Below are 27,272 nucleotides of genomic sequence, written 5' to 3'. Positions count from 1 at the left end.
TTGGTTGAAAACTGAAAAAATTATTTCCTGATTAAGATGCAAATCATAAACAATTAAGAGAAACACCAACTTGTTCCTGTGAAAAGAAATATGAGGCACCTTGGAAGAAATCCTGTCACTCATTGATCTATCTGGCTAAATGCTGGCTAATAGAAGTACATCTTTCAAGAAAAAGACATTTAAATCATATAAAGCCATATTCTGTAATGGTTTATGCACGACTGTCTAGAAACAAATGTACATCCCATTGAAGTTCAGATTTTTTAAAAGGAGTAGTAAGGTGATAAAGAGCACCAACACAGCACGTCAGTGCTTTATTCTTTAAAGACAAGCTGTGTTGTGGAGTATTTACATTGTCAGAAATGGGCAAGGGGTGATACTTGCAAGACTCAACAATTATTCCGATGCTCAGCAAGCACATGATAAAATACATGACATTCTGAAAAGATGAAAGAAGGGACTGCATCTTTTTATTTAGTGCCTACTAACACATCCTAAGCCAGTTGCTCTTGCACTGCTTGCTGCTAGATTGTTATTCTTGCTCGATTCATGATACCCAGGTAACCCTTTGAAACAATAAACTAGCTCCTCAGGAGCAAGGCTCCCGAATTCAGTGATGACAAGGAAGGGGGAAAATGAACATCTTAACCTGAGTAAGGCGATATGGACTGTTAAGGAGTGTTTGGGCATTGTTTTCATATAACAGGAGGGGCACCAGAAAAAAAACAAATCTGTCAATGACAGACAAAGATAATGGCAATTCCTGTTTGGACCTGTTCGGACCAGGATGACCTAGGACCCGACCCCCTGATCAGACAGCAGGTAAGCATGCACCAACATGTGTTTACTCCCTCTGTCCCCAGAGGACATCCACACCCCTTCTGGTCCCCTCGTGATGTTCCCTTATGTCCCCCACCATTCTCGCACACAGGTGTTGCTTGTTTTGCTTGATTCTTCTACCCTGCCCCCCCCCCTTCAGCCTACTTCTGCAGGAGTCTGTTCTGATACATTCTGGTTTCACACTCACCGTCTTGTGGCCAATGCTGGATTTGACTTTTATGGACATCATTGATTCACGGTACGTCACCCTTTCACAACTCTCATGCTGGACTTCCTTTGCATCTTGTACCCATGGTGGCCCTGAACCATGCTGTTCCCATCTTCACCTTGTATCCTGGCTTGCAACATTGTGTTACTACTGACTTCTGCAATTGTATTCGCTCTCCCTTCTTGCTTCTCAACTCTTTTTGACTGCTTAGTCTCTGTTTTCTCCTCCTTTCCCTTTTCCTACCTCCTTCCCTCCTCGCCTTACTTTCTTCTATGCACTTACTCTATCAGAATTGTCCCTGGCCCTAGTATGAAAGCAACCTCGTCTGTCTCCTCCACCACCACCCCTTAATTGCCTCCCCCCCTCCAGCACTATCTGCAATGTCGTCAGGCCTAGTACGGTAGTCACCTGTCTGTTTCCATTTCCTTCTCACTCTCACCCTCCCTTCCTTATCTATGTTTTAGCTCTTGCACTATCTGAAATGTCGTCAGGCCGAGTACGATAGTTAATTTCACATCCTTACTGTTCATGGCCTGTACGAATGTCGTTGTATTTTCCCTAGTTCCCTCCCTTGCCTTGAAGTGCTTTGAAACACATTCTGGGTAATTCATGGAAATTCGCACAAAAGTGTCGCACGCGGCTGGCGCACAGCGTGCCCGTGCGAATGTCTGCGCCAGCCCCGTGCGATAAAATCAATTTCCGCGCACATCATATTCATGGATTCTCGCCTCCAAAAGCAGACGTGGCGCAGCGACCCGGCAGCAGCGCCAGTTACGCCCCCAAGAACGCCCTCGCGCAAGGAAAAGCCATCAAGATCGCAAAACCATCGCAAAGGGCTGCGCCAACCCTGGACCAGTTTACCGGACTGGCAAACAGCAAATGCAAAGCGGGGAACGTGTATTACGGGTTTCGGGAACACGCGCGATCGGACCTGGGGGAGCGTGTGCGTGTATTTCAGGGGTGCGTGAGAAGTTTTACACGCGATTGGGCTGGGTGCGTGTATTTCAGGGGTGCGCGGGAAGTTTTACACGCGATTGGGCTGGGTGCGGGTATTTCAGGGGTGCGTGGGAAGTTTTACACGCGATTGGGCTGGGTGCGTGTTTTCCAGGGGTGCGCGGGAAGTTTTACACGCAAATGGCCTGGGTGCGTGTATTTCAGGGGTGCGTGAGAAGTTTTACACGCGATTGGGCTGGGTGCGTGTATTTCAGGGGTGCGCAAGAAGTTTTACACGCGATTGGGCTGGGTGCGTGTATTCCAGGGGTGCGCGGGAAGTTACACACGCGATTGGGCTGGGTGCGTGTATTTCAGGGGTGCGCGAGAAGTTTCACACGCAATTGGGCCTGGGGGAGCGTGTGCGTGTATTTCAGGGGTGCGCAAGACGTTTCACACGCGATTGGGCCTGGGGGAGCGTGCGGGTGTATTTCAGGGGTGCGCGAGAAGTTTCACACGCAAATGGCCTGGGTGCATGTATTTCAGGGGTGCGCGAGAAGTTTCACACGCAATTGGGCTGGGTGCGGGTATTTCAGGGGTGCGCGGGAAGTTTTACACACAATTGGGCTGGGTGCGTGTATTTCAGGGCTGCGCGGGAAGTTTTACAAGCGATTGGGCTGGGTATGTGTATTCCAGGGGTGCTGGGGAGTCCTACATGTGATTTGGCAGTGTGGGTCCTCCCAGGTGTTCCCCTGTACACCCTCCACGGCCCCTGCAGGCAGCCCACACCACAGGGGACTACCCTGCATCCCTGGTCATGTCCCGCAGGCAGCCCACCCAACATGGGCATGCCCCCCAGCAAAGGCACATGTCTCCTTGCACTACTGATCACCAACTCATATCCCCTTGCACCTCACCCCCCAGCATTGCGGGGCACCTGCCAGCAGGCACCCACTCATGTCCCACTCATGTCCCCCTGCACCCCCACCATTGCGGGGCACCTGCCAGCAGGCCCCCACTCATGTTCCACTCATGTCCCCCTGCACCCCCACCCCCCAGCATTGCGGGGCACCTGCCAGCAGGCCCCCACTCATGTCCCCCTGCACCCCCGCCCCCCAGCATTGCGGGGCACCTGACAGCAGGCCCCCACTCATGTCCCACTCATGTTCCCCTGCACCCCCACACACCAGCATTGCGGGGCACCTGCCAGCAGGCCCCCACACATGTCCCCCAGCCAACATGTCATCACAATCTAGATCCCTGGCCCTTATGGTCAGCCTCCAAATGCCAAACACCCAACCAAGCATTGCATCCACCCACTTAGAAATGGCAATAACATGATAGAACCCCAATTGCAAGTTTGGAAATGAACACATGTCCTTCACATGCACCCAATGGGTGTCAGTGAATCTCAAAACCCATATCTTGATATGCATGATACCAATGAGATGATACTACACATTGAAGTTTGATGAAAAAAATGTATTAAAAGCAGCATAAATGGAATTAAAAATAAACAAATGACAATGGGAATCAAAAACCAATAGCAGCATGTCCGTAAAATAATGAAAAACCACAAATCATAATCCAAAGGAAAGGTGTCCAAAGTCACAGTTCAAGAAAGTAAATCCAAGGTAAAAACAAAACCGAAAACCATTGCTCCATGGGTAAATCCAAAAAAAAAACTAAAATCCAACAGTCAACTATATACAGATAAACAATCCAGGGTCCATGATCCCAACTGAAGAAATGAAACCTACATAAAAATACTACCTAATAAAAAAACTATATACAAAAATGTGGTCCATTGTCCAAAAGGTCCAAAATAAATAAAAAAGCAAAGGAAACCTAACACTAACTACATAACTATTTACAAGGGCAGCGGGCTAGTCCGACGGCTCACTGGTTGTTGTCATGGGCCAGGGCATCATCGATCTCCTGTTCAATGGCTTGGAGGCGGGCATGTTCCCTGGCCCCGAGGTCTCACAGGGATAATGCAGTGTCCAGCTCCAACTCCCTGCGAAGACCCTTGAGGCACTCAGCCCGCCTCAGCGCCCTTCTCCGCCCTGACCGTTGTGAGCCGTTCCTCCTCTGCCCGCTGCCGCTCCGCACCTATCTGCTGGCCCAACCGCTCCCACACGGAAGCCACTCCCATTCCAGGGTTCTCCTGCCCTCCGGCCGATGCCTGCACCCCTGATGTTGATGGCCCCGAGCCATGATGCCTCCCACGTTCAGCCTGCCGCTGCCTCCGACGCAACTGCCTGTGCCAGCACGACGGCATCCAGGCTGATGGAATCCACCGACGCCGTTGTGCACGTGCCCTGCCCGATGATGCCGTCACATCCTCCATCTGCTGGGGTCCAGTTGCTGGTGTGACCACCCCTGCTGGACCTCCGACTCCTGACTGTGGCAGGGATGGGATCCCCACCGAGGTGGCTGCATTGGTCGGGGCAGGTCCACAGGGGGCCCTGGTGGCATCTGGGCCGGAAGACGGCATGGAGTACGACTGGCGCATAGCCTCCACAGAGGAGGAGAGGGTCGCCAGAGTGCCCGACACATGTACGAGACCCCCGACCATGACCGCTCCCAACTGGGCCACGTTGGCACGGTGCTCTTCGTGATGACGTGCGTGCTCCCCCCGGGAAGCACGCACCTCATCACGAATGACAGCCATGCGCAACGCAACACCAATCAGGACCTTCTCCATACGGCCAGGGGTCCCCTCGTCCGCAGGTGGAGGGGAGTCAGATGACATGGACATCCCCCCCTACCTGCGGACGGGCCTGGGATGGGGCATCCCTGCTGGTGCATGGTGGTGCAGTAACAGTGTCAGGGACAGTGACATGCACAGGCACCTCCACGGCGACCTGTGCTGCCTCCTGCCCCTGCCCCTGGACTGCACCACTTACACCAGCAGGGATGCCCCCACCAGGCCCCATGTGCGGCTCAGTAGCGGCCTCCTCCTCCTCTGTGGAAACCACCAACCTGGATGGCTCCACACCGTCTTCCGCCGTTGCAAGCCCCTGTGGGGGCTCACCCACCCCTTCCGCTGCAGCCGTGGGGGCATCCCCGCCGCTTGGCTCCACAGCGCCGTCTCCGCCCTCTTCTTCACTTTGCCCTGTGTAGACGGAGACATAGAACACAAGCATCAGGGTACTGTACAATGGTCCCCTAGACAGGAAGCAATAGCAGATGAGTGGCACTGTCAAAGATCACTTCCATCATGTCCCTCCACAACACATGGGTCAGTGCAGGCAAAACACATGCAGTAACAGGCATGGCACATGCTATGGACATAAGCAAACATGTCCAAGGGACTCTTGAAGCATACAATGTTGTTTTTGGACTCACATGCATCATGGGTCATGCCTATCACATGCACACACTTCAACGTACTTTCATCCATCTGGACTCGTACACCCCAGACACAGTGGATGCAAGGATAACTAGGCTGCATCAGTGATTCTGAACATTGTCACAGACATGTGTCATGGCATTCACAAGTCACCGACACGCAGGTCAGAAACACAGACATGGACACCATACATGTACATGGCATCAGCACCCATCCCTCACCCCCACCCATGTCCAGGAACAGAGACTGGCATGCTCTCATGTGTCCATTCCGCATAGGGCTCCCCATGTTGCATTTAAACACATACACCAACCGTGTGCTTCACACATTACTGGTCTCACATGCATGACCATGATGTCCCTGCACACACACATGTGTACATGACCTATGTCACACATACAGGCAAGTATCAGACAACCAGCACACTGCAACATGCCCTGTCTCACACAGCAATGCTTGGCCACTTACCGCTGGACTCCAGACGGGTCTGCCTCTCAAGGATCTGGGCATGGAGCGCTGGGCGTATGCGTTCCAGGACCCTCAGCTGGATGGTACTCATGCTGCCCCGGCCCCCCTCCATGAGGCGCCGGGCCTTTATGAGGGCCCTGGACCTCAAGTCCTCCCAGCGCTTCTTGACTTGCTTGATGTTGCGGGTTGCCACCCCCTCCGCGTTGATGGCAACCACAAGGTCGTCCCAGATCCTGTCCCGTCCTTCCTTGTCGGCGCGTGGTGATCCAAAGAGGGCATCATAATGCCCCAGGACAAGCTCCATCAGGACACTAACTTCCTTCTGACTGAAGCTGGTGGCCCTCTGCCCCTCTGGCTGGGGGTCGCCAGTGGTCTCGGATGGTGTTTGCCCCGACATGGCGACCCCCGAGGCAGGCGTGGGTGGGCAACTGGGTCCTGGGGCTGGGCTGTGGAGCGATGGTATCCCAGTCGGGAGTGTTCTGTTCCAGCAGGGGTGGAAACAGCAACTGGACCCCTGCAGATGGCTGATGTGCAGGCACCAAATGGCAGGGCACGGTGGCAGCAGGCAGGCAGCAGCAGATGGCTCGTGGGAGGCTGCTCGGGGCTCTGGGGGGCAGTAATTCGGCCTTTTGGGCAGGAGCGTGGTCTTCCGTGTGCTTACGCGTGGCCAGCTTGATATGGAGTGATTTGGTACGTGAAAATTCTGCACGTCAGCGTGTAATTCGAGGAAAGGCCCTTAGCGCGTAAGCGCGTCAGCACGCATACGCGATTCCATTGGACCAAAGGCCCTTAGCGCGTATGCGCGTCTGTGACGTATCGCGCACGGGCGTTGCTTTTCGTGGGGTGCGGTGCGTGTGTTTTGCAGGCGTTGGGGTTCACACGCTATTACTTCACAGCGGGTGGGTGTTGGCTACGCGTTCTTCTACACGCAAGGCAGACGGTGAGTGGTACCCTGCTCCCCCAGGCCCGATCGCGTGTAAAACCACCCACGAGCCCCTGAAATACACGTACCCCGCTCCCCCAGGCCTGATCGCGTGTAAAACCACCCGCAAGCCCCTGAAATACACGTACCCCGCTCCCCCAGGCCCGATCACGTGTGGAACTTCTCGCGCACCCCTGAAATACACGCACCCAGACCATTCGCGTGTAAAAGTTCGCGCGCACCCCTGAAATACACGCACATGCTCCCCCAGGCCCGATCGCGTGTGGAACTTCTCGCGCACCTCTGAAATACACGCACACGCTCCCCCAGGCCCGATCGCGTGTGGAACTTCTCACGCACCCCTGAAATACACGCGCACAGGCCAATCGCGTGTGAAACTTCTCGCGCACCTCTGAAATACACGCGCCCAGGCCAATCGCGTGTGGAACTTCTTGCGCACCCCTGAAATACACGCACACACTCCCCCAGGCCCAATCGCGTGTGAAACTTCTCGCGCACCCCCAAAATACACGCACACGCTATTATTCACACAGCGGGTGTCCGTGTTTGTCGCGTACCCCTTTGCACGTCATTTGTCCAAGAGGGCCCAGTATGGGACATTCATCAGAGCTGTATATGGGTGCTTTATGTTAGCGCACAATTTGGCGCACATTTTTTTCCTGCGCAGGGACGCTACCGCCTGCTTTCGTGTGGCGGACATGTATGGGCCTGTGCGCGTCTTTGGCGGTGTGCTGTTTTTCCCTATTCGATTCCATGAATACGTGTTGTAGGCGAGCGTGTGGGCGTTCCGAGTACTTGCCTCCTGTACTTCCACTGTGACGCCCACATTTTCACGAGTTGTTCCCCATTCTGCGTGTAACGCCATGTGTTACGCCTACTTTTGTTATGTGCGCCGCGCTATGTGTGAATTCGCTGTGGCCTTATCGCACGGCGTTCGATAACCTGTGCGCCAGCGTGCACCAGCGTGCGCCGCGCACTTTTTCAGCGCACATCCCACATTTTGCACGTGCACGGACTTCCATGAATAGATGTGCGCTGTTTTCTATGCGATAATCGCACCTGCACTGCGATTTTCGCTATTTCACTGCGAATCGCACGTTTTCGCACACGTGCGCCGTTTTTTCAGCGCACATTCATTTCATGAATCGGCCTGATTGTGTATAGGCGTCATATGAATAAACTATCATATCATCTCATATCATGACAGGTTGGAATCAACATCATCAGATGAGAAATTCATAGATGATTTGGACATCTGAAGTTTTCAGGATTAAGGGTGTGTGGTGGAAAGGCATGTAACGGCTTGATTGTTAAATCTAGAAGGAAACCATCTCCTAGAGAGGCGACGATGAGAATCGCATGGGATACATAAGCACACAGAGTATTCCGTGGACTAACAAATAGATCCATTTGAGGGTCAGTCCAATCGATCAAAATCATTTAAACAACAGTAAGATTGGGAGTCCACTTGAACAGAGAATTATTGATCCTTTTCAGTGTGTCCACTTTGCCCTCTGCAAACCAAGCCAGAATTATTCGTTTGAAGAGCCCAACTCCATGGTATCTATTGCTAGAGTGCACAGATGATGTAATGTAATTGGTCTTGAATAGCTCCTTTCTGCCGTTATTGGTGGCCCTGCTATGCTTGGCTGCGTTAGAAAAAGGGGGGTGGCCTTCATTAGTGGGACGGTAGGAGAGGCAGGTGCAAAGCCTGTGGTGTTGATGGGTGCAGGTCAGAAGTACCCAGTTCTTGTGAGCAACATTATCTATCTGTGGTTTTGGTGGAGAAACATGGGAGTATGTTATCCATTAGGAAGAGCCCACAATATTTGCACCTGTTTAGCTGCCGATGAAGGAGTGTGTAAAAGGACTAAAGAGGAGATCTCAGGTGGGAAGAGTCCAAGCCCTGATTAACTACAGTGCTTTGGGTCGGTTTAGCTGCTGATGGAGCAGAGTGTAAAGGGACTAAAGAGATCTTAGGTGGGAATTGCCCAAGATCTGATTAACTAGAGCACTTTGGGTCATTTTAGCTGCTGATGGAGGAGTGTGTGATAGGGCAAAAGAGGAGAACATAGTTGTGACTCAGTTGGTGTTAATGTGCTGATGGCTAAGCACGTTGCAGCTGTCTGTGGGGTATGCGTGTTTAGTGTAAGGTCATAGGAGATCTTAGAGGAGAGTTGGTTGCTCAGGGAAATTACCTGCAACCCTACAATCCCACCAGTGGCCTCTTGCAGACAGGCCCCCTTTCACTAGCTCACATTGCCACCGTTATTTCAGTTCACTTGTACTGTGTTAGCAAAGGGTTGAATAGAATGTTGATCCAAAAGAAGACAACAAGTCGATACCTTAATTAATCTAACAAAGTCATTTATTTTGCTTATTTGTAAGCTTTCATGTAATGTCTCCACTTCCTCAGGCAGAGATGGAATGAAACCTTTGAAAAACATCACAGCTTACATGGCCCTCCTGCAAATACCCAGTTACCTCTGCCTGTCTGTACTTGATTGGTAGTTTTGCTGAGAGAAGCATGTATTGGATGTTCAACTCCCCCATCCATTGCGATCTTCAAGGTCTAAATGGTACACTGTGTTAATAGCAGGGATCAGTGGAACTGAAGAGCAGGAAGGGAATAGTTTCTTACCTTTAACTCCATTTTTCTCCAGCCTTGGTATCTTTCATGGATTCACATGCTTAGAATATTCCCCGTCGACAGACTGGAGGGTTCCCAGTCTGTCGACGGGGAATATTCTAAGCATGTGAATCCATGAAAGATTCAATGCTGGAGAAGGGAATAGTTTCTTACCTGTAACTCCACTTCTCCAGCATTGGTATCTTTCATGGATTCACATGCTTAGAATATTCCCCGTCGACAGACTGGAGGGTTCCCAGTCTGTCGACGGGGAATATTCTAAGCATGTGAATCCATGAAAGATTCAATGCTGGAGAAGGGAATAGTTTCTTACCTGTAACTCCACTTCTCCAGCATTGGTATCTTTCATGGATTCACATGCTTAGAATATTCCCCGTCGACAGACTGGGAACCCTCCAGTCTGTCGACGGGGAATATTCTAAGCATGTGAATCCATGAAAGATCCAATGCTGGAGAAAAGAAAAACAGCCCACCCTGTTAGAGGGCTCCCAGGAATTCAGAAGTGTCAGTCATTGCATGTGCAGTCCAGTTGAAACTCGGTATGTCAGGCCAGTCCCTTTACAAGGTCAGTAGTAGCAGTCATCAACATATCAGGCTTGTACCGCTAGAAGTCTGAAAGAGGGGGATACACAGCCAGTTTATGTGTTAGGCCTGTGACCTGTGGAGCCCCGACGTGGTAACTTTGTGTCAAATAAAGAAGAGAAAAGAAAGGTGGGCACACCTTCAGTGTTAGAATTGTTCACAACACCTTATTACATTCTTTAACTGGATTTATGAAAATTTCATCAAAATAGGTTCATCCTTGTTCCTCTAAGGACCACATTGATACACTGGCTCCTGCCCTTGCCGATTTTTGCAATCTCTCCTTTGCCTCAGGATCCTTGCCCTCCCGTCTGAAGCACTCCCTTGTGCATCCTCTTCTCAAGAAACCCACAGCCGACCCTTCTTGCCCGGCTAACTATCACCCCATTTCAATTACTCCCTTTCTTGGTAAACTCCAGGAAAAAATGGCCATCTCTCAGTTTAACAGTCACTCTGATTCTGTTGGCTCTCTCCATGACCACCAGTCTGGCTTCAAATCTGCCAGAAGCACGGAAACTGCTCTCCTGAACATTCGTGAAGATCTGCTCTCCAACCTTGACTCTAACATTCCCTCTGTCCTCATCCTACTCAATCTCTCTTCTGCCTTCGACATGGTCAATTATATCACCCTGCTCAACTGGCTCTGTGATAACCTGGGTAATACTGATCAGGCTCTGGCCTGGCTGACCTCTTTCCTCTCTGACAGACCCTCCCAGTTCCAACTTGGGGCCCTCCGATCATCTATCTCCCTCTCCACCTGTGGTGTTCCCCAGGGGTCTAACCTCTCACCCTGGCTATTCAACCAATACTTGGCAACTCTCGCCCACTGCATTGCCATTTTCTGCTCAAACATCCAGTGGTACGCTGATGACACTCAACTCATTTTCAAGCTACTCTCTGCCACCTTCTCTCCTTCTCTTATCTCTGATTGCCTAACTGTCATTCAAGATTGGTGTGCCGCCAAGGATCTTTGTCTAAATACCAACAAGCCTGAGATCCTCCTCATCGGTACACCTTCACCATCCTTTTATTTATTTTTATTGAATTTGTTAAACGCCCAAACCCTTAGGTATCACGGCGAGGTTACAGACAACTTACTAAAACATTAATTAATAGGCCATTACTGCGCAGTTACAGTAGTATTTACAACAATGCAGTGGTACAACTCCAAAGATATTTACAACAGGGCAGAAATCACGTACAAAAACACAGCTATCTACAATAGACCGAGGTACAGCACAAATACAGAACTATATACAGATAGTATGGTGGCGGTTTTTATTGGTATTGGTTAAATAGCCACGTTTTGAAAAATGTTTTGAAGCCTGTGAAAGTTTCCTCATTTTTGATGATAAGAGGGGTTCCAGTGTTTGGGGGCTAGATATTGGAAGCTACTGCCCCCTGATCTAGTATTTTTGTAGCGGGGCATTGCTAAAAGTGAGTGGTTTTTGGATCTTAGGGATCTAGTAATTTCGTTTTTAGCTATAGCGTGGTTCAAGTAGTTTATTGAAACACTTGTATATAGGTGCGTTATAAATGCCATATCATATCATATAATGGGAGCATTTTTATGGAGGCATTTGAAAGTGATGCATAGAGTTTTGAAAATGACTAGCTTTGATGGGCAGCCAGTGGTGGTCTCTTCTGGTCTTGGAGATATGGTCAGATTTTCTTATTCCAAGGGCAGCTCGTAGGGGTTTATTTTGTGTTAGTTGTAATTTATTGAGGTTGAAGATGGATGTGCTAAGTAATACTACATTGCAGTAGTGAAGTCTTGATGAAATCAAAGCCCTGGCCAGGGTAATGCAATTGGTAGGGGTCAGGAATTGGCGGCTTAGACTCCTAGAGTTTTTACATGTTTCAGTATCATAGAACCATCTATATTGATAGAAGAGTAGTCTGGATGAAGTGCACCTATTTTAGACTGGGGACATTTTGCTTCTGCCTTGACCCCCCTCTCCCCTGCTGATCTGTTTCTCTCTAAGCACAGTGCACCAGGCCACCCTCTTTCCCCTGGGCCCAAATACCTGCTCACCCTGCCACCATCCTGCACTGCCTCCGGGCCACACCTTGCACTGGGGACTGTATCTGTACCCATACAGTCCCCCACACCCCTTTTCTTTTTCTTTCCACACTTATCAGACATACCCAGTCTGCTGCCTTAAACACAGCACTTGTCACTTGCTGGCTGCACTACCACTGTTTATCGCCTTTTTATCTATTTTTATTTATTATTATTTATCTGTTCTCCTCTGTTCCGCACTTTCCACTTCTCTCCCTTCCATGCACTTTTCCCCTTTCCCTTTCCCATGCACTTGCGCGTTCTCAATGTCACTGAGCCTAGTAAGATTGTTGTTTTGGCTCCCCTCCCTTGCCTTGTCGCGCTCTGAAACACTGGTGTATGAGCGCGATATAAATAAATGATCATATCAGAAGCGTTACGGTGTATCCCTCAGACACCATGGTAATCAATACATCATACAACTGTTCTAAAGGAACACCCCTAGTAAACTGTGTGCTCATAATATGCTCAAGAGCTTAACATGTTAATTACACACTGATCATAGTTCAATCTTTACTCCTAAACTATGAGTCACTGCTAACTTTTATTTTAAAAAGTGCACATTGTTTTACTATCTCAAATGAGCCAGGCAGTGTGTGTATGTGGCATGGGTCAGTCTATGGATTTCAGACTCTGTCTTCAGGGCAAACCCTGTGTATGTCACTTGCCTCATAACGCTGTGCACAATATAAGAAGAGAGACGCTCTACCTCTCCACAAGATGAGGACACGGTACAACATTGCTGGAGAAAGCCTCCACTTATAGTTTTTGTAAGGTTTCATACATTGTGCACAGCGTTGGGAGGCAAGTGACATCACTGATGGCATCACTAATCATCATGCATGACATCACTGATGTCACTAGTTTGATTTATTACATTTACAAATATGGCATATATGTACATATTTCATGTGTACACAGTACAATGCATTCTGGCCTTGTTTCTTTAAATGTAACCTGCGGTATACAATTATGTAGCATAAGTAACTGATTTCTTTTGCACATTAACCAAACTTCGAATTCTTAGATGATAAATCATCATAATGCACAAGGGCACATATTTCTTTTGTATGTTATTTAGAAAACAATGCGTTCATGTAATGTTATTACAGTGAGAATTGTAAATTTAAATGTGAACATTTACAATGTTCATAACATGTTTCTACTTCTATCTATTCTTATTCATTTTTTACTACTTATTATATAATGTTTGAAATACCTAAAATATATTCACCAGAATAAGGTACTTTCCCTGCAATGAAAAATTGTAATTGATGTTTATAGGTTGATAAGTACTGTGAGGAATCTGAGGGTGTCCTCACTTCTTTCCCCAAAATATCCTCCCCCCCCAGGTGGCCAGGGAAATGCCATCACTCTTGGATCCTGACCCGGGGGTGGATGTGCGAGGGAGGACTACCTGGAGGGTGATAACCCAGGGAGGGGAGTCGAAGGATGAGAGACAGTATTCCCCTTTTCCCTTCCACTAGGTCTCTTCCATCCCACAAGCCTTCATGGGCTATTGTAAGTCCCTGCCCTGTTTTCTCATTGACTCTATTGAAAATCCTAAAGTAAGATGATCAGAGGTTATTGAAACACCCACATGCAATGTTCTTTCTTTTTGTACAAATCACAAATCTGTTAAAGAGACTCAACTTAAACTCTTTGCTAATGGTGACTTGTTTTCCAACAGCACTGAGACTAAGAAGAGGACCGCTATGAAAGAAGCTGTGGATAGCAATGAATGGTCTAGTCTTTCGACGTATATGATTGGCCCAAGACTCCTTCCTGCATGGAGGCGGGAGTTTAAAAACATCACAGCTGAGAAGGAGAAGAGTCGGCGAGACAGAAGGGAGAACCCACCTGGAGAGAAGGTGGCAGACGTGAGGAGCAGGCTGGAGCAGGACAGGCAGAGTAGAGAAGATGCTGTGTGTTCCCAGGGGAGGAAGGAGATGCTGTGACCCGAGCGGCCTGGGAGAGGACCAAATCCCCAACACTTGCCAGTGTGACATGCTCCCAGCTGGAGCTGGGCAACACCGGGAACTCCTGACTGCAGCGGAACTCTGCCCGATGGTTCTTGGTTAACAATTGCTGCTCGCTACAACTCCCGATGCCTATCCGGGAGCAGAGAGGCAAATGAAGAGCAGTACGAAGCCGCCCAGCAGAGCAGCTCCGGTGAGTATGAGAGAGAGAATACTCGTACCGGAGGGCTCTGGGGCGTATGTGAGATATTTTATGTTGCTGCACAGTCGAAAGGCGGATAACAAGAGGGTTTGGAACCCGAGGGAAGAGAGAAGGAACTGTGAATGAATTACCAAGTGACTTTTGAAATAAGAATGAAGCATGAAAAAGGTGCCAAGTATTAAGGAAAATACCAAGCCCAATACTGAAAACTGAAAGACAAAAAAGAACTGAAAAGCATGTAGAAGTGTGGCACAGCTGGAAAACAAATACATGCAATGTTACAAGGAGTTGAAATGTGGTACAATAAATACGGAATAAAGTGAAATATATAATGAACAGCTATGAACTGAACGAGAGGCACGTGTAAAAGACAAGTTGTGGAACTTGTAAAGGGCAGACTGAATGCAAGGTGGTGGAAGAGAATATACACCATCAATCAAGTTGAATGCAAGTTGTGGCAAAGCAAAAAGACTGCCAATATACAAATAATGACGAAGCCCTAAATTGCCAAAAAGAGGAAAAGAAACCACAACAGATGTTGACTGCCAACACTGGTGTTTGGTGGAAAACCAGTGTTAATCAAGAAGGCCTTAAGAGTATCACAAAGTGCCAGGGCAATCGGTTGCATGACCTGTAAGGGGTGGACCGTGTGGTATGACAATTACGCAAAGACTGAGAATCCCCAACCTAGGAAGAGCCAACAAAAGCCTGAAGACAAAGGCTGTGTGATATAATCGCTGAAGTGGAAAAGAGCATTTTTGGTTGCTACAAGTTGAAAGGAGTACCAGTGGAAATTGACAATATTGCTGAAATCCACCAAGAGACTGGAACCACTTGGAACAGTGTTGATCTTGGAGAAGGGAACCCTGAGGTATTCTGGAACTGTGGACCCCTGAGTCCTGTTTTCTTTGTGGGACTATTTGAACTTGGGGAAGGGGAAGCTGACCCGATCCTGAGCTGGAAGAAGCTCACAACTTTATTTTGAACACTGTTTCTTTAGGTGCTGACATCCCTACACGTTGCATGTGTGAGGACAAGTATAGGTTTTGGACACAGGCAGATTTTTAAGTTGAACTCACTGACATAGACGATCCTTTGTTTCATTAGGTACGGAATTCCCACCTTAACGTAGGGCAAGATAGGCTTAATCCATCTTGACATACAAAATAGAATTCCTTTTTGTTCAGAAATTGAATCTGTTGCTTCATGATGCCTTCACAGTACTACAAATACTTCTGTATCAGTATATTGTTCTGTAGAGAAGGAGCCAAGAACCCCCCCCCCAAACATCTCGCCTATATTGTCTATATGTTGGGAACCAGAATGTGAAACACGTGTAGTACCAGTCAAAATACTGATACCAAGGAGAATCTTGGAGGCAAGGTTCCCATTAAGAAAGCCATATCTGCATACAAGACAGTATGATGGCCATTTGAATGAAATCCCAGAAGATGCATGAAAAATTAGCAAAAGCGCAGATTGGTGACGTCACACAAAGTAAGACCGATGCACCTAGAAGAGATGCAGAGATAAGAAAACGAAGATATTCTATAAGCATCAAGAAAGTATCAACGAAAAGTAAAATCTCGGGCACGAGATGAAGAGGCTTATGCAACAGAAACAATGAAGATACCAAGTTATTTTACACCTGTACAGATGCAAAGAAACGCAAGCAGACAAAGTATTCTTGAGGCTAGCTATGTAGTGAATAGGTTGCGGCATGAGCCAACGTATATATATATAGGAGTGAGTGAACTATGGACGATTCCACTATGCATTATAGCAGAGCTGGACCAGGAAAGGAAGGTATCTCGAAAGAAAGGTAAACTCCCACATTTTTTGTTATGGGGGGGATCAATTCTCAAAAGGGAGTGTGAAAAACAGTTTAATTGCAGAACACAGAGTTGATTACCCCTCTCTACACATGCCTGAGAGTTTAGAGGTGGAGGTGGTTATTACACAATACTTAACATTCACATAACATACTGTTCACTCGGTAGCAAGACCAACTTAGATAACAGGGGACAACATGCAAAAATTAGCTTATTTAATATTAATTGTACAAACGTTAAAAGAACAGTACTTAAAGAAGGACTGAACAAGTGAATCCATTAATACAGACAAAACAGAAACTAAAACATAGAATCAAAGGGGTGTAAATCCCTCAATGAACAAAACTTATTGCAAAATTAATGCATCTATTAATGACTTATTAAATAAGCTCTTTTTTGCTAACAATCCATTCATGTTGTCCCCTGTTATCTAAGTTGGTCTTGCTACCAAGTGAACAGTATGTTATGTGAATGTTAAGTATTGTGTGACAACCACCTCCACCTCTAAACTCTCAGGCCTGTGTAGAGAGGGGTAATCAACTCTCTGCGTTCTGCATTTATACCAGGAAAGGAAGGCCTTTTCCAGTGTGTCGCAGTTGAAAAGCAATTGTATTACAGGAGTGAATCAAAGAAGGGCGGGGCAGGACCAGTCCCAAGAAGCCTAAGCTGCTTTGAACTGGAATGATCAGACAGTAGTTACAATCGTGTGAAAGAAAAAAACTCCTGTTCAGAAGACGTGCATGAAAACAAGGAAGACATCAGAGGTTCATTAAATAATAGTATTTTAAATGCATAAGAGCTAAAATGTGTGGTCTTCAGTCACGTGGAGGGGTGCAAATGGCCATACATGACAAACCACACCTACGAAAGGAGACAGAGCATGCCTCCACTCCCTCGTATTCTCCAGAGCAAGGAACATTTCCAAGGCAGAGTTCAAAGCCTTAATGGACGTGCAGACGACTGAGGTAATGATAGATGATATGCTAATTGGTGGGAAGCTATGGTTATGACTAGCCCACCAGCACCTGGAAGACAAGCCTGCATGCTGTTGGCGTAGGTGGAAAAGTACTGACGGATGGCAACCAATTATAGGGGGCCGCGTAGTTAAGGGCCCTATAGTTTGTTTAACCAATGGGACGTTGTGTATTTAGTGACGTTCATAGGGACCTGTTTGAAGGGAAGGCTTAGTTGCCCCGCCTGATGTTAAAGACCCAATCACTCTCTTATACTAGTATGGAACATATACCTAGATGTTCCCTTAGAACCAATCACTCTTTCCAATAGGTTTTTGTAGTTTGCCACGTAGGATGACGTTAGCAATTACGTAGGTTGACGTCAGCAATGAAGAGTTTCTGCTATACAAGTGATGTTTTTTATAAACTGCTTTGGGATCATGCTTTGAGACGTCTGTTGATGTCCATTGTACTCCCCGTTTTAGATAATTAACATTAAAACAGTCAACTTTGCCAACTTTCTGAGTTAGTTTGATTATTGATGTTTGAGTATCTTCTGCATCACCATTAATCTCAAAGTATTGCTACCTCATCTTAAAGGGCTGGGTCGGCAATCCCAGTTCACGTGGTAGTAGAGAGAGGATGGTTAAAGAACCATCGACATAAGTAAGCTTTGGGGTCCCGGCAATATCGGACGTCCTCTGCAATTCGGCTGAAAGGACGTGAAGCTCCCTGGAGAAAGCGTTGGTGAGACGGGTCCCTCGGTTTGTACGGAATCCCCTCCTGATTTCTACAGGAAGCTGAGTGGACGGAAGGTTGAAGAGGCTGGTTGAAGAGGCGTCGATCCCGAAAGTCAGAAGTTGAAAAAGTGAATGGTGAGTAAAAACAGAGGTGGCAAAATTTCGAATGGGCAGTGAGCGAAGAGAGTGATAAGGGGAAATATGCAACAGAGAGAGGTTGGGGTAAACAACACAAGATGATGAGCGTCAAGTTATTAAGTAATTGAATTGAGACAAGGATCGCTAAGCAATTGAGAAACTGTGAGACGAGGAACGTCACAGTTTGATTAAGCCCAGTACCCTAAGTCATTACACGTATCAGAAGAGTCATATCCAGAGTCCCAATAGCGGATGATGTAGGCTACGGACACGTTCAAAGGGAATGACTCAAACTCTGTAGGAGTATTTTTAGGGGTGTCACGAAGAACGTGAATGAAGATATAGTCTTGAGGAGCGTAGACTGAGATATACATAGGCCGGCCGAGTCTGTCAGATTGTCCGTTTGTTTTATATGTTGTACAAATGTATATGTGGGGAAGGAATAGTGAATAATTTAAGAGACGTGAAAAGGAAAGTGCGAGATTTGCTGCAGGTCTGAAATGGATACAGATCTATGATAGTGGAAGTATGTCCCTTTTCAAGGAGAATTGAAGTAGGTCCGTGTACACATCCAGATTCCACCTGCGCAGCGAAATCTTTAGTACGAGAAGTATTTCCTAGATGGGAAATATGTGAAGTATTAAGATCTGATAATGGACCTCATTTTGTTAACGATGTCTGAGCAAATAAGCTTGTTGCTTAGTATAAAGCACAGGTTTTCATTGGCTTATCATCTGCAAGCAAATGGGATCTGTGAGAGACTCAACGGCCTGCTTAAAGAGAGGGTAGCCAAATTGAAGATCACATTGAAAAAAGGATGGTTACATTGCCTACGCCTGGCATTGTATGCTTTGAGAAATCAACCAGGCTCCGACCACCATTATACGCCCCATGAAATAGTGACAGGGAGGCGAATGAGGACAACCCTCACTCCTCCATCTAGAGCTAGAAGTGATGCCCAGACAACAGCAGATTTGTTAGGAAAGGAGTTACATGCCTACTTAACATGTATGACTACAAGTATCTCTGTCATTTCAGATCAGCTCAAGCGGAAGGGGTGCGGGGCTCAGAACACAGATGGAGACCATACCACAACCCGACTTGAAGAATTACGTCTTCCTAAACGTTTCCCCGGAGATGAGATCCTAATTGGGAATTTCACGAGAAAGTGGCACGAGCCACAATTCAACTGTCCGTTTGTCATAGAGGACGTAATGCTGTTAGTCGTGAAGGTGCTAGAAAGACATGCGTGGATATTTCTAGGAGATGTAAAGATCTACACCGGATTCCCTTCACCTCCATCCCAGTTGGAAGCAAGGATCGGGGAAGAACCTCAGCACGTGCAGACTAGATCCATAACGAGGATGAAGGCTGCAGAGACTGTCCAATAGACAAAGAGTACATTGGACTGTGGTTCTTTTCAGGACACTCTTTTAAACTGCTAAAAAAAAGGAGTGAAAGAAAGTTATTTGTTCTTGAGCCACAAGAGCTTGCTAACATTGGACAGACACATTTAAGTCTTGATCGAGAAGGAAAGATGCCAGATCTGGAGTTCCTTTTCGACGACTGGAAGAGGGATCAGTTCCCAGATTCCTTTCTCACTGACTTTCTTTTTGGAGGCATCCATGGTAATGCCTCATGGCCACGTTCACAGGATCGTTCTTACAGTTTTTCTCTTCATTCTTCGTGCATACCCTGCACTTGTGGGGAGAATTACTAACGTTCATCTGTTCCTGCAAGATCCTAAGAATGGTGCAATCATGAGGAGATTGCTTGCAGCCATAATAGAGCAAGTACTCCAGCTTCCTGAGTACAGTTTGGAAAGTACACATGCCCCTATCTGATGATAATGCTCATAGACTAGTTGGCATGGTCTTTTACTATTTAATTGGGAAATGCCCACATCTTGCTGGAAGCCAAACTGATGTTTGCACTTTCCTGAGAAATCCAAGGAATACAATGGCACTTAATGAATTACCATGTGACATCATCAAACAAGTCAATCTATATTCTGGGAGAACACTGAGAACGTCCTAAACGAGGCTATCGAGGGAAGAGACCCAGAACTTACTGTCTGTAGTCTTCTACTTCTTGCTGGATACACACCCTCATTTTGTCTGGCGAAAGGACGACTCCTTTGTGTACATTAGGAATCCTGTTAATTGTCCTGCGATCAGCCAACTGCTTGAAGAACTTGTTGAGCAGATCCAGATGCTGCCAGAGTATTTCAGGATGTTACCCGAATAAAATTTGCTTTTTCCTTCCTTAAAAAAGATTGAGAATGGGTAACATCGACAGCAAAAATAATGCTGCTAACAACGAGAGGCCACCACGATGGGCAAGGAGCTATTGCTCCGCCAAGAGGGGCTATTTGTATGTCATTTACACATGCATGTTGTTTATTATGATTCTTATCTCACTTACAGTATGTACTGCCTACTATTTGAATCCAAATAAAGTAAGGATCCCTGTGTATCTTCCTACACAGAAGGAGGGTACAGATGTGGCAACTACCAGACAGCCGAGACCTTATGTAATTGTCCCTACTCCAGTAGCCTGTGTAGAAGCACCTGGTTATGTGACAAATGTCACCAGACATCCTTATTCAGGAAAGAATGTTATAGAGATTTTCATTGAGCCGCAGATACAGATTTGTAAGGAGAGGCAAAGAAAGAGACTAATCCTTCACAAGTAGCACATGTAAAAACAGAGTTCACTGACAAATGTTCCTATGATTGCCCAAGTAAGAAGGAAATATGCTGAAGTACTTCATGAGATGATTATAGGAGCTCCTAATAAGAAAAAGAGACCTAAAAGAAGTGCAAGGGAGGATGATCATGAGTTGAATGATTACATGGATACTACAGCACACTTGGGGAATAACATATGGTATCAGCATATGAAAGAAGTGGGAAGGAGACCCTCGAAGGAGAAATGCTTATTATGTGCACTGCTGCCTTATAGCATATGGAAGTCTAAGATCTTCATAGCTATTGAAATAGACATCCAGACAGCACATTGTCTATCACACATAGCGCTCTGCCGTACAAGAGGTATGTTCATGGGCCGAACAGCCTATCTCAAATGGGCAACTGAATGGACAGATCCAGAAGATGATTATGCCCAAGACACAAAGACAAGGCTAAGAGAACATACCAAGAATTACATGATAAGATATGAAAAGCCTGGATTAAAAGGAGCTGGAATAAGATGGGAAGTAAACAGAAGACTTGAGAGCCCAGGAAAATCTGCAGAAGAAATTCGTAGATGGAAGAACAGAGGCCAGATACAGATTTGGGAATCAGTGCTTTCACAAGATGGATGGTAAGAAGGAGTGTTTATTTGCAGAGCATGGATGATAGTTGGTCGTCCTAAATCAACTATTGGTATTGTGGAACGTGGATGCAAGCCTCTATGGCCGAAACTTGCTAAACTACTGACATGGGTCGAAGAGAAAGGAGTGCCTTTGGAAAGTGCAAAGCTGTGTTTCAGAAACAATGGCACAAGAAAAGTTGGAGAGAATCAGAACTGTGGTTGAATCTTTGATGTACCAGGAATGAACACTGGAACAGCAGTGATCATGGATCAGTACTGGCTTGTGGATCCAGAGCATATATGAAGCTGCCCAAGGATTGGGGAGGACGATGTTCCATAGTAAACGTTCATGTTCCAGCATTGGTGATTCCGAAGAGTGACTTGAATATGGGAAGTTTTCCAAAAGCAGATGCTTACCTGAGGAAGAAAAGATCTGTAGAACTGATAAGTCGAATGAAGAAAGAGAACTATTTCTCAGCTAAATCAATAGAAGCCTTTGAATTCAATCCCATATGAGCACAGATTGGTCAGCTAGAATTTGTCTATATTCACGATAATCTTTATACTAAAGATCCAGACTGCAGCAAATACTAAGTGGCTGCAGACCACCAGATGGGAGTTGTTACAGACAATCAACACTACCATAAAGGGATTCAATGCTATCAGAGAAGAGCTGAGGGCCATACGACCGATGACTCTTCAGAACAGATATGTCCTGGACATGATCAAAGCAATGGATGGAGGCGTTTGTGCCAAAATTGGAGAATCATGTTGCACGTTCATATCTTCTCATGATGACGAGAATGGTACCTTGACAGAGGCCATAGAGATGCTGACAAAGTTACACGTCCAGATGGTAGACGAAGTTGGAGACATTGCTGATGATAGCTGGTATGGATCACTCTTTCCGTGGGTTCCACAATGGATGGCAGCTATGTTCAAGTTCCTTGGAGCCCTGTTGGTGATGATCATGCTTGGATTTTGTGTGATCAAGATAATAATCTCACAATGCAAGAAGACTGCAAAGAAAGCCATGGGGATGATGATCATGATTGATGTTGAATCATAATGGAAGACCAAAGAGCTGACAGATGAGGAAATCAGAGACTATCTAAAAGCCAGTATCCATGCACCTGAGGGAACAAAGTTTCTGTACCCAAAGAATCATAAGTATGTGGGAAAATTGATCTATTGTAGTCCAAGGTCCGGCATTTCTTCAGACAAGGATGTCTAGATATGAAGGATGATGGGAGAGGGGGGAGTGTAGAGAAGGAGCCAAGTACCCCCTCTTCAAACATCTCGCCCATATTGCCTATATGTTGGGAACCAGAATGTGAAACACGTGCAGTACCAGTGAACATACCGATAACAAGGAGAATCTTGGAGGCAAGGTTCCCATTAAGAAAGCCATATCTGCATACAAGACAGTATGATGGCCATTTGAATGAAATCCCAGAAGATGCATGAAAAATGAGCAAAAGAGCAGATTGGTGAGGTCACACGAAGTAAGACTGACGCACCTAGAAGAGATGCAGAGATATGAAAACGAAGATATTCTATAAGCATCAAGAAAATATCAAAGATAAGTAACATCTCGGCCTCGAGATGAAGAGGTTTATGCTATAGAAATGATGAAGATACCAAGTTATTTTACACGTATACAGATGCAAAGAAACACCAGCAGATTAAGTATTCTTGAGGCTAGCTATGTAGTGAATAGGTTGCCCGCATGCGGCGAATCAAACAAGGGTGAGACTGGGCCAGCCCCAAGAAGCCAAGTTTGCTTTGAACTGGAATGATCAGACAGTACTTACAATCGTGGGAAAGAACAAACTCCTGTTCAGAAGACGTGCACGAAAACAAGGAAGACGTCAGAGGGCCATTAAATAATAGTATCTTAAACGCACAAGAGCACACATTTGTGGTCTTCAGTCACGATATGCAAGATACTATTGCACCGCTCAAATTGCGTAAACAGAAACCTCGCTCTCATCTGAACTCCTGGTTCACTCCACATCTTTGAGACTTACGCATAGAAAAAAGAAAAGCTGAGTCCCTTTGGAAAAATATACCCTCTCTTGTCAACAAAAACAACCTTACCCAGGCATCCTCCACCTACACAGCGGCTATTATTGCAGTCAAAAAGACGTATACAACAAACGCATCACGCAGGCCCAGTCAAACACGAAGGAACTCTTTAAGATCCTCAAGGAACTAGAGTCTCCTGTTGCCCCCTTGGTTACTTGCTCCCCTGACACTGCCTGGTGTTCAAATATTCAAAAGGCACTGTTAGATAAAATTGCCTTACTGCAAACGAAAATTTATGCCAAAAAGAACACCCTAACCGATCTTTCACTGAACTCACCACTGCTCGACCTCCCTGTCCCCTCACGCCCACAAAAACCTTTTAGCTTCTCTCCGCTATCCATTTTGGAAGTGGAAAATAGTATCAAAAAGCTTAAACCTTCAAATTGTCAAGGCGACACCTGCCCAGCACCTATCATCAAGGAAGCTGCGCATGACCTTGCACCATTCATCACTACTTTTATAAATGCCTCCTTCAGATCGGGCAAGGTCCCAGATAACCTCAAGGACGTATGGGTTATCCCACTCATCAAAAAACCTTCCCTTGACCCAAGCATCCCTGCCAACTATAGGCCTATCACCACGGTACCATACCTGCAAATTCAGGAGTATCTTGAATCAAACCAATTACTTGGTCTTTGTCAATCCGGCTTCCGCCCTAGACACAGCACCGAAACTGCCTTGATTGACTTAAAAACTCAAATTGACGATCTAAAAGACAAAGGCAAGTTGGCACTCCTCCTCTTGCTCGATCTGTCAGCAGCTTTCGATTTAGTTGATCATAAAATTCTTTGCCACCATCTCAAAATTGCTGCCCACTTCTCGGACTCAGCATCGTCCTGGATCAGTTCCTTCTTAGCTAACAGAACCATGAGGGTTTTTTCCCCTCTAGCCTCAGCTGAACCTGCACCGGTCCTTTGCGGAGTCCCCCAAGGATCCTGCATCTCTCCTACATTATACAATGTGTTTACCAAGCCTCTCTTTGACATACTTGACTATCTGGGTGTCTCATACACCAACTATGCTGACGACACCCAGATACTCATCCCTATCTCAGGTGACTTTGCTCTGGATACAAAGGCACTTAATGATATCTACCTTATCATCCAGGCTTGGACGGCTCATCAAGGGCTCTGCTTCAACGATGAGAAAACAGAGCTACTCATCCTTGGTTCGCACTTCAAACTAGCTAAACTCGATCCAGCATATAATTCATTCACGATAGACGGCAATATCATTAAAGTGTCGAATGTAGCTAAAACTCTAGGCATTTATCTTGACGCCACACTATATACCTGTAAACTCATTACAGCCTGCAGACCCTTCCTGAACACTGAAAATTGCATCATTTTAGCCAGAACACTAATCATGGCAAAAATTGACTACTGCAACGCCCTCTACTTAGGGACTAGCCAAAAAAACATTGACAAGCTACAGGTTATTCAAAACAATGCCATCAGGGCCGCCCTCAACATCCCTAGAAGATCCCACATTTCGGACATCAGACGTAACCTCCATTGGCTACCTGTCGTGCAGCGAATTGCGCTCAAAACCTTAGCCTTAACCTACAAGGCCCAGAATAACCTGGCACCAGCCTATCTGACCAGCAGGTTCTCACAGCATTTTGCGCACAGACCTCTGAGGTCAGCCTATGTCAACACACTCTCCATTCCCATATTTAAGCTACAATCCGCAGGGGGATCTAGCTTCCCAGTCCTCGCAGCCAAACTATGGAAAACCACCCCCTCCACACTCAGGTCAGAACCTACGTTCCACTCCTTCAAAGCTAACACCAAACGCCACAGCAGCACTCGAGCACTTCTTCCCTTGGTCTAACTCGTATATATCCCCTCTTCCTCTCACTCTCTTTTTACAGTCTTTACTTAGCCTGTGGCCTCCGCTATACGCTCGAGTAACTTGGTGTAAATTGCTTTGCCAATACCTGTATCAATGTAAGTTACATTGCTTTTTCTCTGTAAGACTGCTCCTCCAGGAGAACACGTTATGTCTGACTGTAACCGCCTTCCTGTAACTATGCGTCCAGATGCCTCAGGGCAAGGATGCGCTTTACAAATAAATAAAATACAAATACAAATACGTGGAGGGGTGGAAATGGACAAGCATGATGAACCACACCTACGCAAGTAGACAGAGTGTGCCTCCACTCTCTCGTATTCTCCACAGCAAGGAACATTTCCAAGGCCGAGTTCAAAGCCTTAACTGACGTGCAGACAAGTGAGGTGATGATATGCTAATTGGTGACCAGCCCACCAGCACCTGAAAGACGAGCCTGCGTGCTGCTGGAGTAGGTGGAAAGTACTAACGGATGTAAGAGTTCCAACCAATTATAGGGGGCCGCGTAGTAAAGGGCCCTATTGTTTGAGTAACCAATGGGACGTTGTGTATTTAGTGACGTTCATAGTGACCTGTTTGAAGGGAGGGTTTAGTTGCCCCACCTGATGTTAAAGACCCTATCACCCTCTTAGACTAGTATGGAACGTATACCTAGATGTTCCCTTCGAACCAATCATCCTTTCCAATAGTTTTTTGTAGTTTGCCACGTAGGATGATGTTAGCAATTACGTAGGTTGACGTCACTAATGACAAGTTTCTGCTATAAAAGTGATGTTTTTTATAAACTGCTTTGAGATCATGCTGCGAGACGTCCGTTGATGTCCGTTGTACTCCCTGTTTTAGATAATTTATATTAAAAACAGTCAACTTTGCCAACTTTCTGAGTTAGTTTGATTATTGATTTTTGAGTATCTTCTTCATCCCCATTTATCTCAAAGTATTGCTACCTCGTCTTAAAGGGCTAGGTTGGCAATCCCAGTTCAGTTCCATGTCATGTTGTTATCAAGTGTAATAAAATAAAATATGTATATAAAGAGGTCAAAAGAAATATTCTAACTTAGTCAGTAATGTCACATTTGATATAATTAGTGATCCCATTGTCGATCTCATGTATGGTGTAATTAGTGATGTTATCAGTGACGTCATCTGTGACGTCATCATTGTGGTTATAAGCTGCGCAACAGGGGACGCATAGTTAAGGTAACTTGCTCGAAAGGTGATTGCTGAATTTCAGGGGTTTTGTTGCGTTAAATCCAATAGCCTTAACTCTCTCTTACCCAAGGTTTTTTTCACTGAATGTATTTTTATATATATATATATATATATATATAAATATATATATGATACATTCAGCCCCATTACAAGTTTGCTGGTAAAAATCCAATGATTACGTGATGACGGTAGCACCGTTTACGTCATCCGCTATCACAGAATCACTGGGCCATCCCAAGTGCACGAGCAAGCACATTCCTGCATGATGGAAACTGCACCACGGAACCACAGAATTGCCGTAAAAAAGGCACTACCAACGTAGTCACCATGACCCACAGTAGCAGTCGCACCACTACCGGTATGTCCATACCGGAAACACCAGTGACAGCAACACAGTTACTGGAAAAAACGTCATCACAGGAACTGGAAGTACGGCGTGGCCATTTTGGAAAAACAATCCATGTAAAATCCACTACTTCCTGTTGCCATCTGAATCCAGAAACACTGGCAACATGTCTGGAGGAGGACAATCAAGGGTGCCTCAAGTCTGCATGCAGAAACCCTGATTTACAGAGGCTATACTCATCAGAAGGCCTGGGAGCTGTTTTCTGCTGACTGAAGGGGCACCAGCCAGCAATGCAGGGCTGCCATATGGAAGGAGGTGGCAAGAAAAGTTTCTGATGTGGGCCCTATCCGCTGCAGTCACCGTGACTGCCACAAGCTTTGGGATGACCTCCGCCTCCGAGTCTGAAACCTGCTGGGAGCGCACAGGAGATAATGCACGGCGACAGGCGGTATCTTTGCTGAAAAAGTTGGGGGGGACATGACATTTGAAGAAAAAGGTGCCCCAGCCAAATTAATGGGCACAAAATGGTGCGCCATGAAAGTTCGGGGGGACAAACACCCCTGTCCCCCCCTGAAATT

At 46.4% G+C, this 27,272-nt stretch overlaps 1 protein-coding gene across 7 annotated transcripts in view; it reads right to left on the bottom strand.

The window, feature by feature from the left end:
- The window catches only part of FBF1 (Fas binding factor 1), a 1,089,678-nt gene that overhangs the window by 1,069 nt on the left and 1,061,337 nt on the right, over positions 1 to 27,272 (bottom strand). The window lies entirely within an intron of this gene.

This window comes from Ambystoma mexicanum, chromosome 3q, assembly GCF_040938575.1.
Source record: "Ambystoma mexicanum isolate Mex_15411 chromosome 3q, UKY_AmexF1_1, whole genome shotgun sequence".
Lineage (NCBI taxonomy): Eukaryota > Metazoa > Chordata > Amphibia > Caudata > Ambystomatidae > Ambystoma > Ambystoma mexicanum.
The sequence above is the reverse complement of the archived record's forward strand: the minus strand, read 5'-3'. Positions and strand labels throughout refer to the sequence as shown.